This window comes from Abramis brama (assembly GCF_963993115.1).
Source record: "Abramis brama genome assembly, chromosome: 2".
In the NCBI taxonomy this organism is placed as follows: Eukaryota; Metazoa; Chordata; class Actinopteri; order Cypriniformes; family Leuciscidae; genus Abramis; species Abramis brama.
Genome location: NC_139964.1, coordinates 6,546,242 through 6,560,703, shown reverse-complemented (window position 1 = coordinate 6,560,703; position 14,462 = coordinate 6,546,242). Strand labels below are relative to the sequence as shown.

The 14,462-nt window shown below is 41.6% G+C and overlaps 1 protein-coding gene across 2 annotated transcripts in view; it reads left to right on the top strand.

The window, feature by feature from the left end:
• Nucleotides 1-14,462, top strand: part of LOC311077565 (uncharacterized protein) — a 166,518-nt gene that overhangs the window by 74,956 nt on the left and 77,100 nt on the right. The gene's annotated exons all lie outside the window — the stretch shown is intronic.

Below are 14,462 nucleotides of genomic sequence, written 5' to 3'. Positions count from 1 at the left end.
AGTGTACGAAGGCTATGATATGTCCTTCAAAGGACGCATAGGCTGTATGCTTCGAGGTCTGCGGCCTTCGAAGTTGCAGCCTTCACATTGGGACACAGCTGTTATCTGAAACTCACCTCTCTCTCTCTGTGTGTGCGCTTCGGGTGCGTGCGGCTGTGGTCACAGATAACGCGCGAGTAGGGCTGGGTACCGAGTTTGATACTTTTTACCGATACTGCCTTGATACTATCGAGTATCGAAAAATGACTTGTTGTTCGGTACCAGATTTCGATACCTAAGAGGTTAACTCGTCAGCGTCAGTGAGCGAATAAGCACTAAAAAAAAAGTTTACAAGGTTATGCCCAGAGACGTGGCTCGCGTGTGTAAGCATCCCTGCCCCCTAATCGGAGGTGCCGTCTAGGGCCTAAATCAAACTTCATTCACGCACACATGTATACACATATATAAATAGTCACACATATAATACGGCTGAATGCTCAAACAAATACAATGCACAACGACACACCTAAAGTCACTCACGCATACATGCAAACTCTACACACACAAGACGAGTTCCGCCGCGCACATCCTCAAACGAGACGCGAGCACACACACACACAAACTCTCCGCGCACATACTCATATGAGACGTGCGCACACACACAAACTCACACACACACACACACAATACCCTAAAGATGTGGAAAAGTCGATCAAAAGTGTGGCTTAATTTCTCCAGGCTCGATGCCAACAGCGCGTGATGCAGTTTTTTTTATTTGCAGTAAAATAGTAATAATAATATTAAATGGTTAACTTTTAAGGATTTAATTTGATTAATTATTACTCAATTCTAATTTGTTAAATTTAATTAATAATATTGCTTGTAATCTGTTGCCTCAATTTTATTGATTAGATATCTATGAAATCAATGTATTCTTTTTTACAGTGTAGGTTACTTCACATTTGTACGTGAATACTTAAAGATGTATGTAGTTCCGAAAATTAAAGTAACAAAATGTAGGCCTATTGTCACAATATTAACAAATTGTTGCTAACTACATCTGCGTCCCATATGAAAGGGGCGCATCTGAAGCGCTCGGACTGGTCTAGCCTACGGAGGATTGTCAACTGTGACAGCTGCCAATGACGAGCGGGAGTAATGTTTGCACTGGACTTTTTAATATTCACCTGGGTTTTATATTCAAACAGGGTTGAAAACCTGTGTAAATATGTTCATCATGGTCCATTTGTGTACATAATAAAAAGAATACACCAGCCTACAAAATCGCATCAAGGTAAGATATAACTGAACATTGGAACCTTTGAATATATAGAGGCCTATTTAAGTTTTCTTTTCATATATCATTACATTATTTACGTAAGTTAAGACCCAATACTTGAACAATTTAAAGTGTAATCCGGCAATTCAGGACCCAGCCTCTGAATTGGGACGCAGCAAACCAGCCTAATTTAGCAGGCCATGGTCTTGGCTAAGCCGAAAATACATGACCTGGCAGCGCCGGGGCTGAAACATCCTCACCATTTCCTCCAGTAAAATATAAAACATAAAAATGACAATAGCCAAGCTGGCTCCATAGCTGTTTACTCAATTATATCAAATGCATTATCAGCTGTCCTCTCACACCTTTTCTTGGCGCCAGGAGCGGTGATCGGGAACACCTGGTTGCACAACAAGGAAATCATACACTGAAAAAAATGTGGAGTGACATTTGCTTAAAAAAAGCTAGGCAACTTGTTCCACACAGAAAGTGCTTGTAATCTTTACTCGGGCTATTTCAATAAATAATTAATTGTAAAAGTAGTTAAATTGAACAAATTATAATTGAGGAATAATTAATCAAATTAATTCCTTAAAAGTTAACCATTTAAAATGAGTAAAATTTACAAAATATATATTTTTTTTTTGCCAACATTGAAGACACCTGGTGTTAACAAGCAGAATCACTGAAGGAGAAAACCATAATTAAAGTCACCATTGTGGAGATCAGTGTGTGTTTTAGTTGGGCTCTTGACCCTTAAATTATTAACTTTAAGTTTTGTTTGGCTGCTGTACATGAGTTATAACAGCCAGATGAACAAATAGAAAAGGTGATTTAATGGTGTTGGTAGTGTTTTAACATAATCATTATTTCACAATCATTTGACCTTAATCACTGAACTCATATAGAGTCCAATTTATGAGTTAGGTGAACTATATTAATTATAGCAGCACTGTCCTTGTACGGCAGAATATTTGTAACTTTTACAATGTAAACAAAAATAATTTCCAAAAAGTTTCTCTTATGCTAAAATGAGACACACAGACATCAATAATCAGCCTGTGAATCTCAACAATGGTGACAATTATAAAGCATGTTGCAGTGCATTCTGGGTTCCACCAATCACAACTCATTCATGGCTCCCATCATGCATTGCTGCATGAATAAATAATGAGCTTATGATCAGAGGTGATCTGTCTGTCACCATTGCTGAAATTCATACACAAAATCTTGATGTGTGTGTGTGTGTGCCTAAAAAAATGTATACAGTATTTATTATTGATTTGATCATTTGGATTGCATTGAACAGGCTAAAAATATTACGCTGCTATAATTAATATAGTTCACCTAACTCAAAAATTGGACTCTATATGAGTTCAGTGATTCAGGTCTAATTCTTGTGAAATAATGATTATGTTAAAACACAACCAACACCATCAGATCACCTTTTCTATTTGTTCATCTGGCTGTTATAACTCATGTACAGCAGCCAAACAAAACTTAAAGTTAATAATTTAAGGTCAAGAGCCCAACTAAAACACACACTGATCTCCACAATGGTGACTTTAATTATGGTTTTCTCCTTCAGTGATTCTGCTTGTTAACACCAGGTGTCTTCAATGTTGGCAATAAAAGATATTTTGTAAATTTTACTCATTTTAAATGGTTAAGTTTTAAGGAATTAATTTGATTAATTATTACTCAATTAGAATTTGTTCAATTTAATTACTTTTACAATTAATTACTAATTGAAATAGCCCGAGTAAAGATTACAAGCACTTTCTGTGTGGAACAAGTTGCCTAGCTTTTTTTTAAGCAAATGTCACTCCACATTTTTTTTCAGTGTACGAAGGCTATGATATGTCCTTCAAAGGACGCATAGGCTGTATGCTTCGAGGTCTGCGGCCTTCGAAGTTGCAGCCTTCACATTGGGACACAGCTGTTATCTGAAACTCACCTCTCTCTCTCTCTCTCTCTCTCTCTCTCTCTCTCTATCTCTCTATCTCTCTCTCTCTCTCTCTCTCTCTCTCTCTCTCTCTCTCTCTCTCTCTCGCGAGTAGGGCTGGGTACCGAGTTCGATACTTTTTACCGATACTGCCTTGATACTATCGAGTATCGAAAAATGACTTGTTGTTCGGTACCAGATTTCGATACCTAAGAGGTTAACTCGTCAGCGTCAGTGAGCGAATAAGCACTAAAAAAAAAGTTTACAAGGTTATGCCCAGAGACGTGGCTCGCGTGTGTAAGCATCCCTGCCCCCTAATCGGAGGTGCCGTCTAGGGCCTAAATCAAACTTCATTCACGCACACATGTATACACATATATAAATAGTCACACATATAATACGGCTGAATGCTCAAACAAATACAATGCACAACGACACACCTAAAGTCACTCACGCATATACACGCAAACTCTACACACACGAGACGAGTTCCGCCGCGCACATCCTCAAACGAGACGCGAGCACACACACACACAAACTCTCCGCGCACATACTCATATGAGACGTGAGCGCACACACACAAACACATATGAGATTTGAGCGCACACACACAAACACACACACACACACAATACCCTAAAGATGTGGAAAAGTCGATCAAAAGTGTGGCTTCATTTCTCCAGGCTTGATGCCAACAGCGCGTGATGCAGTATTTGCGGTAAAATAGTTGCTGCAAAGACCAGTAGCCTACCACTACCACGTCCACAACAAATATGATGAAGCCCTTGACAGTGCACGGAGTAAACATACCGGTTAGAGCAGAAAGTTGTTCCGTCTTCGACTGGTAAATGAAGAGATACCTTGTTGATCAGTCTGACAGTGTTTTGCAATAATGACCTACACTGTTAGACCTTACCGGGTTTTTTTACAGTAAAATACTGGCAACACTGTTGCCAGTAAAATACTGTTAATTGTACAGTTCTTTACTGTAATCTAGTTTGTTTCTGTAAAAATGCACTAAATTCTAATTCAAGTTAACTAATTACACTTGCAGAAACCGACTGCCTTAAACTGACCAACTGTCATTTAAATGTATTAGCTCAAATTTATAATGCATTAATAACGTGAGCAAAGTATAACTGTGAACTTCTTTCATTTGAGACCACTAAAAATTGTATTGTACATAAAAAGATTTCCACTGGACCAGCAACTACACAGTCACCGCCTGTTAAATAAAGCAACATGCAGCAAATCATCAATGTTTGTAGATCTTCTCCTGGACTGAAGCACAGGCTCTACTCTTCTGCACAATGGTGACCCAAAAAATACATTTTACAGTAAACTACTGGCAACAGTGTTGCCAGTATAAAACAGTTTTATAACTTACAGTTTATTACTGTTAAAATACATTTTGTGGGTGTGTCTTTTTATCTTACACTGTTAACCCTTTCAACCCCACAGGAAAATCCACACTACAAAGAGTAAAAGTAACATTGAGACAGTGTTGCAGTGAGATAATTAAGGGAATATGTGAGTGATTGTTGAGCATTAGTGATGAACACCTGCTGTTAGAACAGTAAATAGAGAAACACAATAACTACGACTGACTTCCAGCCATTACACATTATTACACTTATTATTAACCAGTATGACTTTATTTCTGTCATACAGAAGTTGTTATTAAGATGTTTAATTGAAAATGTTTGTTTGAAGTTACCATTATAGAGATCAGTGCTTGCTTTAGTTGGGATGCTGATGCTAAAACATTCATTTTTCTTTTGCTACTGTGTTTTTGCAAGTCACACTTGTGCGCACACAGTTTATGAATGATTGCGGTTGTAATGCTTATGATGACAAATTCATCATATTGCTGGTTCATTCACTAAGGAATTAATTCTTATTCATTTAGAGTTTTATCCTCGATCAAAAGTGTTTCATTAGCACCACTGTGAAACTACAGCAATAAATTACTATGACTCATTTTTTTTAACACATCATGCATAAACCAAAAATAAAGCTACGCTATGCTTTAGAAACACAGAGATATCACAATTTTGCACATTAATCTCAACAATGGTGGCAATATTATTATTATTTTTTATTCATGCAGCAGTGCATGCTGGGAGTTTTATATTATCCTGGAACCCAGCATGCATTGCGACATGAAACTTTTCACCATTGTTGAGATTCATGTGCTGATTGTTGATGTCTGTGTGTGTCTGAGCCAAGCAGGAGTAAAATAAAATTAAATGCACTATATGATTGTTATTTTTCAGAAAACATGATTACAGAAATTTTTATTTCATTTTGTAGATACACAGATATATGCTAAATAAGACATACCCATAATTTCAATGAATATATACAGGAAAAATGTGAAAATCAGATAATCCAGGATGATTGTGACATCATCACGAAAGAATAAAAACACCTGATCATCTTCCTCTTGACTTTTTCTTGCCATAACAAATGTGTTTTATAAACTCACTGTTACAGCAGCCAGAGAAAGATGAATGGTAAGAAGTCAAGGGACAAGAGACCAACTAAAGCAAATACTGATCTCCATCATGGTGACAACAAACTTTATTATTAACTAAATCTCTGTTAATTCTCAACAAGTACTTTTGTACATGTATGAAAGAAATAATCGTAAACTGGTTTGTAAACTGGTTTCACACTCAGTGTTGCTGGAAGTCAGTTGTAGTTCTTGTGTTTCTCTTTTTTCTGTTCTTGTTTCTCTGTCCTTCAGTGATTCTGCTTATCAGGTGTTCATCAGTGTCTCAATTCACTCACTTCTTTTCATTCACTCTGTCAAGTGAACTATATTAGTGAACTAATGTAGGGAATAGTGAATGAGGGTATAGGGTGTGATTGGGAAAACAGCCTCTGAGTGTCGATTTTGAGCACTGTTCATTTACAGTATATTCCTGTAGGCTATTTTTGTTTTCTACAGTATATTACTGTTTTAATGGAAAATGGTATGATACTGTCTGAATTACGCCTTTTTTTACAGCAAGGGCTAACAGTGTACTGAATGTAGCCTACACTGCTGTTCAAAAATGTGTTGGTTTGTCAGAATTTTTTTTCAGTAAGGATGCATTAAAGTGATCAAAAGTGACCTTAAAACATGTGTAATGTTACAAAAGATTTCTGTTTCAAATAAATGCTGTTCTTTTGAAAAAACATTTCATCAAAGAATCATGAGAAAAATGTATCATAGTTTCCAAAATATTAAGCAGCAAACTGTTTGCATATTTTTGAAGGATCATGTGACATTGAAGTAATGCTTTTGAAAATTCAGCTTTGACAAATAAATTTTATTCAAATAAAATAACAGATTTTAAATTGTAATACTATTTCACAATATTACAAGTTTTACTATATTTTTGATCAAACAAATTCAGCTTTGCTGAGCATGAGCTCTTATATAAAAAATTGTTCCTTTGTGCTTTTTTTTTTTGTTCCTTTGTGCACTGGCTAAGGAGCATCAAACTGAAAGAATAAAACCAAAGTTTTTCTGAGCTAATGTGTTATGTAATCTTGTTAAAATGGATTTCATAAAATTGCTATCGAAAAAGTATTGTTCATGTACTCCTATTGAAATCAAGGTAGTATCAAAAAAAAATTGAACGATACCCAGACCTACGCGCGAGTCCCGATTTTCGCCTGTTCTTCTGCGTTTAAGATTGTTTGAATGTGTAAATTAGCAAGACAAAACACGTCGAAATGGTAAACTTTCACTCTATGATGGTTAAATTTAGTAGTTAATCTGTGAATCACATGCGTGCCGAACCGTGGGGCAGCTGGTCCCTTCGGATCACGCATCAACTGCGATATGTAGGCTAGCACGTATATAGATATTTCACCACCCCGAATGACATGGTAAAAATCTGACCGTGTCAAAAAAGGCGCAATGCTTTCTGCAATTGGTACGGTTAGGGTTGGGTACAGAAACCAGGCAGGCACCGATATGGAACCAGTAGCCTACCTATGGAACCAGACCGAATCAAAACGCAGATTTCGGTGCCTCATTTCGGCGCCACTCAAATGCCTCAGCTCGTCAGCTGTCGGTTGAAATATTTTCCATCTTCCGAAATGGACGAAAGCATCATCACTGCATGTGATCGCTAGTTAATTAGCGATCATTCACACCGCTGTGATTAGAACGTTCAGATCGCGTGATCATCAACTTCTAAATTCAAATCTGCATTTGCGCGTGGGCTGGCGCTGAGCCAGAGAGACAGACGCTCTCAACGTTGTGACATAAATCACAACTAGTGTTTTCAACCATAAAGTTTATTTTAAGTTTCAGACTTTCAAATACTTCTAAAATACCACTCACCTTGTTCAGGACATGCAACAAGTCAGGAAATATATTATGATAATTTCTCTGTTATCTACAATAAGGCAACTTAGTAAATCACATTTTCTCTCACTATAATACAAAACTTATAGGAGAGAAAACTAACATCAAATAGTCAAGGCCAAAGAGCCCAACTAAAGCAAACACTGACCTCCACAATGGTGACCAAACCAAACTATTGCTTTCAAACAAACTCTTTTAAGAGGTTCAGTCCTGTGTCTGCTGGGAAACTTCCCACTAAACCTTTAGAATGTTAGGGGATAATGTTCTATCAATTTTATCACTAAACATGTTTATAATGTTTTAGAGAGTGTTATCCTTCATTTTAGGAGAACATAATAAATTACTGCAAAATAATGTAATTCAACCACAATGCAATGTTGAGAAGTGCAGTAATGTATTTTGCTTGCTAGAACAGAACTGACAACGTAAGTGAAACCTTTTTTATAAGTCTGTTGTCACATTACTTTTCAAACAGGATCAGACTGCACAAACCGGATAGGGAGTGTGCCTGTAATTCGTAAGTACCTTTTATACAAATACATAGCCTGTGGAGGAAGTCTACATGTCCTCTTGTTATTTCTGCTCTGCATGGATTACAACACTTTGACTTAAAGATCACCTGGGATATAAGACACAAGTAAGATATATTAGCTTCTACATATATTATTGTTTGCTAGAATAACACACTTGTTCTTGTTTTTCTTCTTCTTGTAGTTTGTGTCCTTCTGATTCACACAAAGTATAATTAAAGACTCCTATTTGTTTGTGTAGATTGTTGATACATATTGCTAAAATATTTCCTAAATGTATGTAACAGATACCGCTGACACACACAAATATGTTCTTGTAACACATGCTATTGTTTTGGCAAACTTTTATTTAAGAAATGCATTGTTCTAGAATAACAGGTAGAATGTGGTGAGATTACATTTGTTTAACTTTTAACATCTCAAAACAGGGTTTAATTACAGGTTACACAAATATGAAGAACAATCTTGTTTGTCTGGTCAATCACTATCAAATTTTAAGTTTAAATTGATTTAAAACCATTATTATTGTTTTTTTTGGGTTTTGTTTTTTTTCTACAGATTATATCAGTCCAGTCCACTTTTCTACATATATAAATCCATCTATACAAGAAGAGAAAAGCAGTTTTAGGACATCATGAAAAACAGGTATTTTGTTTGCAAATTTAATTTGATTTAGTTTATTTAGATTTTTTTTTTTTTCATGTGAAACCCCTACCAATATGTGAATCTCTTTCCATGTTTATGTTAATATGGATCAATTCCAACCCTGTTGAAATAAGCCTACATTAATGTTTGCTTTAATAGAGAAGTGAAATGAAAATCAACACTGAAAAAAATGAGAGTTGAATTTACTAAAAAAAAATGTATGGTAAGTGGTTCCACACAATTGATTTTAGCTTCATTTAAACAAATGCATTAAGTTGAACTTACTAAATTTTAGTTAAACTTAATGCATTTGTTTAAATGTAGCTAAAATCAATTGTGTGGAACCACTTACCATAAAAAAATTAGTAAATTCTACTAATCATTTTTTTTTAATAATGTAATAATGCATAATAATACATTTTTAGAGTAATAATGTGTAATGGCTGGAAGTCAGTTGTAGGTCTTGTGTTTCTCTATTTTCTGTTCGTGTGTTCCTCTTTCCTTCAGTGATTCTGCTTGTTAACAGCAGGTGTTCATCACTAATGCTCAACAATCATTTATATTCACTTAATTACCTCACTGCAACACTGTCTCAATGCTACTTTTACTCTTTGTAGTGTGGATTTTCCTGTGGGGTTGAAAGGGTTAACAGTGTAAGATAAAAAGAAACACCCACAAAATGTATTTTAACAGTAATAAACTGTAAGTTATAAAACAGGTATATACTGTAACACTGTTGCCAGTAGTTTACTGTAAAATTCTTTTTTTTTTGGGTCACCATTGTGCAGAAGAGTAGAGCCTGTGCTTCAGTCCAGGAGAAGATCTACAAATATTGATAGTTAGCGTGTAGTTGCTGGTCCAGTGGACATCTTTTTATGTACAAAGTTTTTTAGTGGTCTCAAATGAAATAAGTTCATAATAATACTTTGCTCACGTTAATGATGCATTATACATTTTAGTTAATACATTTAAACGACAGTTGTTCAATTTAAAACAGTCAGTTTCTGCAAGTGAAAGAGTTTTAACTCAAGTTTTAATTGCACTCTTACAGTAACATGCTGTATATTACAGTACAGAACTGTACAATTAACAGTAAACTACTGGCAACAGTGTTACCAGTCTTTTAGTGTAAAAAACCTGGTAAGGTCTAACAGTGTAGAGGTTCAGGATGTAGTGTATTCCATGATAATAATAATAATAATAATAATAATCTATTGTCATTGAATAATTTGCATGACATGATTTGGTCAGGTATGCCAGTTGATAATATCTCTTAAAGGAGAACTCCGGTCAATTTTAACATTGAGCTCATTTTTTGTACATTTGGAGTGCTGTCAGTACAGAGAACAACGACAAAAATCGGTGTTGCCTACACCGAGTTATTCTATTTTTAAAATTTGCACCCTGTTGACTTCAATAGGGCAAGTAGTAAGCCTGCTTTTTAGCCTCTTAACATCCTTTAAGTGTCATTACAAGTGCACAGAAAATGTGAGTGATTCCTTCCGAGTGAACACGGGTGGATCTGACTGCAGTAGATGTTAGAGATATTAATAAAAACGAAGTTAATTCAGCCAGCGCTCATACCTTTGTTTACATCCTGTTTTCAGTGGAAGGCCATAGTAATCGGTTGTCGAGTTCACGCGCATAGGTTTAGTTACCAATGATCACGCGCGTGAACTCGACAATCGATTACTATGGCGTTCCACCGAAAACAGGATGTAAACAAAGGTATGAGCGCTGGCTGAATTAACTTCATTTTTATTAATATCTCTAACATCTACTGCAGTCAGATCCACCCGTATTCACTCGGAAGGAATCACTCACATTTTCTGTGCACTTGTAATGACACTTAAAGGATGTTAAGAGGCTAAAAAGCAGGCTTACTACTTGCCCTATTGAAGTCAACAGGGTGCAAATTTTAAAAATAGAATAACTCGGTGTAGGCAACACCGTTCTCTTACGAGAGATACTCTCGTACTGCGTAGAATACGCTAGGGGGAAAATCCTTTTCCACGAGAATACTGAAGCCAAAAAATTATCCTTTAATTTTGTATTAATGTAAAACGCGTTGCGGCAGCATACAGACATAGGCGAGGCAGCTCGCGCGCCTATTGGCTGGTCTGCTGGCAACTGCTTAAGCCTATCGAGCGAGACCTAGAGTGACGTCAGACCCAATGAGGGCGCTTCGCGCCCTCTGCGTCACGTCCCGCCGAAACGGGCGTGGCTTAGGTCTATAAATACCGCTCGCAGGCATATTTTCTCTGATTTTTCATCCTTCAGCGAAGCAACTCACATCGCTGGATCCGAGAAGAAGCCGCGCTGTTGAAGGAGCACCTCAGCGGGACGAGTCGAAGAAGCTGCTGGCCGCGCCGCCTTCATCGCCTTCCTGCTGCGCTATCCAGCGCCTATATCCTTTTCATTGCACTGTGTGTGTGTGTTCGCCGGCGCGACTCACACTATCTAAAAGAGCTGCGTCTTTTTCAAGATGCCTGCTTGTGGCTCGTGCAGAGCCGCACTCAGCGACGGGGACCGCCATGTCGTCTGCGCTTCCTGCCTGGGTCAAGAACACGCAGCTCTCGCGCTCGCTGATGGCGGCTGCCATCACTGCGAGCTGTTGCCTTTAGCGACTCTGAGGACTCGCTTGGCACTGTTCACCGAGACTGCGCCCACACCTGCTGTTGTGCCGCGCCGTAAGAAGCGCCGCGCTCAGCGGATCCCGGAGCCCTCTCTCTCAGCCGTCAAAGCTCGCCGGTGCGCCCGCCTGCTTCTCCGGTTTCATCAGCTTCGCTCACGGACGGACAGCGGCCGCGGTCTGCCGCCGCTTCTGTCGATGACGCTGATGAGATCGACGCGCTGCTTCGAGAGGAGGATTCCTGCTCTCTCATAGCATCAGGCAGTGAGGATTGGGCGGGCTCTGAGGACCCCACCCCTCCTGCCCGTGCTTCTACGGGAAAGAGAGCGAGCATTGAGGCGGAGCTCATGCGCGTGCTCACTCAGGCCACGGCGAGCCTCGGCCTCGAGTGGATTACGCCTGAGCAGCCTGCTCATAACCGGCTGGACGGCTACTTCCTGCCTGGGGAGCGCGTTTCACCTGCATCCAAGCCAGCGCCTTTTCTTCCTGAGCTTCATGAAGAAGTCGCTAAATCTTGGGACTCCCCTTTTTCGGCCAGGACTCGGTCCTCTGTCTCTTTGGCGTTCTCCGCTGTTGACGACGCAAAGAACAGAGGCTACCACTCCCTGCCGCCGGTTGAAGAGGCTATCGCAGCGCACTTATGCCCGCCCTCCGCTGGACGGCGTGCTAAGATGGCGCTGCCCTCAAAAGCCTGCCGCACGACGTCAACCCTGCTCCGCCGCGCTTTCTCCGCCGCCGGGCAGGCCGCGTCAGCGTTGCACACCATGGCCACGCTTCAGATATACCAGGCCGATCTCCTCCGCCAGCTGGACGAGAGAGGACCTGACGCAATCTGTGTGCCGGACTTGAGGAGCGCTACAGACCTCGCTCTTCGCGCCACCAAGTCAGCAGCACAGGCCATCGGACGGAGCATGGCCTCGCTCACCGTGTCTGAGAGACATCTGTGGCTTACGCTCTCTGACATGTCTGAGTCGGAGCGCACCGCGTTCCTCGACGCGCCGCTTTCCCCTGCCGGCCTCTTCGGAACCTCGGTCAAAGATTTCGCCGATAGGTTCGCTGAGGTGCAGAAAGCAACCCAGGCCATGAAGCACTTCCTCCCGAAGCGCTCCAGTTCTGCAGCAGGCCGTGCGAAACCGTCTGCTCAGAGCTCACAGCCTAAGCCTCCGCCCGCCGCCTCCTCTTCTCAACGCCGCCAAGCCCAGAGCTCGAGACCGCGCTCTCGCTCATCCGGCCGCCGCCCCGCCCCGCGTGGCCCGCGGCAGAAGGTTGTGTTGAAGCCAGAGGCCCCGAAATCATCCTAGCACGCCTAGGAAAGCGACGGTGTCCAAGTCCCGCTGCGGCCGGACTTCCACCAAAGCTTGCCGCTCGTCCAGTTCCAGGAAATGTGACTGGTCCAGCGTATTTAGCAGCCAACAAGCCGGTTCCATTACCCGCTTGCCTGCACACAAAAGCCGTTTTTACGGCTACCCAGATAAATCCCTTAAAGAGTGTATTTTCTGGTGTCCCGGCCACGGCCGACGGTGTTTCATGTGTAGAAAAAATGCCCGCTACTCAGCGCCCATTCCTACACACAAGCACAGCCCTTCACACAGGGCGCGCGCACATAAAATCGACTCAGATCGATTGCGCTTCAAATGTAGCAAAAGTGCCCACTACCCAGTGCCCACTAACGCTACTTCCCACATGTCTCACGGTCCCTGTAAATACAGGACCCGTATGCATATGCTCTGCTCACGCGAGCAATGCTGTAAAGGTGGTGTACGTGCCCGCCGCTCCGCGCCCACGCCCACACACAGACATGAAACTAGCCCAGCCCTCCTCCTCTCAGCTAAACACTGCGGAGGAGTCGAGCGCGGGCATTCTGCCCGCTGTTATCAGCGCGCCCCCTGCCTCAGATGTCATGAGCGCGACGCTTATGTCACAGCACACAAAAGCCGCTGTATCGCGAGCCGATCAGAGCGCGCTTCGCATCCGGCCCCTAGCTACTCGCGCACCTGCGTGGGAAAAGCTTCCCGGGGTTTCGAGATGGGTGCTGAACATCATAAAAGGAGGCTATTCGCTGCAGTTTCGCCGACGCCCTCGCCGCTTCATGGCGCGCGTCGAGACCACGGTAGAATCGAAAGTAGCCCATCTACTTCGAGCCGAGATTTTGAAACTGTTGAGCAAAGGGGCTATAGAACCCCTATCTCAAGCTCAAAGCGAGGGGGGGCTTTACAGCAGATACTTCCTGGTGCCCAAAAAAGACGGGGGTCTCAGACCCATACTAGATCTGCGGCAGTTGAACAGAGCGCTTATGAAGCGCCAGTTCAGGATGCTCACAACCAGAAAAATCCTCGCGCACGTCCGCCAGGGGGACTGGTTTGTGTCAATAGATCTAAAAGACGCGTATTTTCAAATACAGATAGCGTCACGTCACAGGCGATTTTTAAGATTCGCCTTCGAGGGCCAGGCATATCAGTACACAGTCCTGCCTTTCGGCTTGTCCCTGGCACCCCGTACATTTACGAAGTGCATGGATGCAGCGCTCGCACCCCTCAGATTACGGGGCATACGAGTGCTGAACTATCTGGACGACTGGCTGATTCTAGCCCAATCTCACTCAGAGCTCGTAGAGCACAGGACCATTTTACTCGATCACCTCGAGAATCTCGGTCTCGCAGTGAATTGGGAAAAGAGCTCATTTTTCCCCAGACAGATTATATCTTTTCTGGGAATAGAGCTGAACTCGCTGCTAATGACAGCACGCCTGTCATCTCAGCGCACACTAGACATTCGTCGCGCAGCCGGCGCGTTCCGCTGCGGCGCGATAGTCCCTCTCAAAGCTTTTCAAAGGATGCTCGGTCTGATGGCCTCAGCATCTTCAGTTCTCCAGTTGGGCCTTCTGCGCATGCGCCCACTGCAGTTCTGGCTCAGAAAGAGAGTACCACGCTCAGCGTGGGCCTCCGGTCAGCTTCGCGTCAAGGTCAATCAAGCATGCATTGCAGCTTTGAAACCTTGGGAGGCAAAAGACTGGTACCAATCAGGTGTAAGCCTGGGGACTTCCTCGAGAGTGATGGTGGTGTCCACGGACGCATCCACCTCGGGAT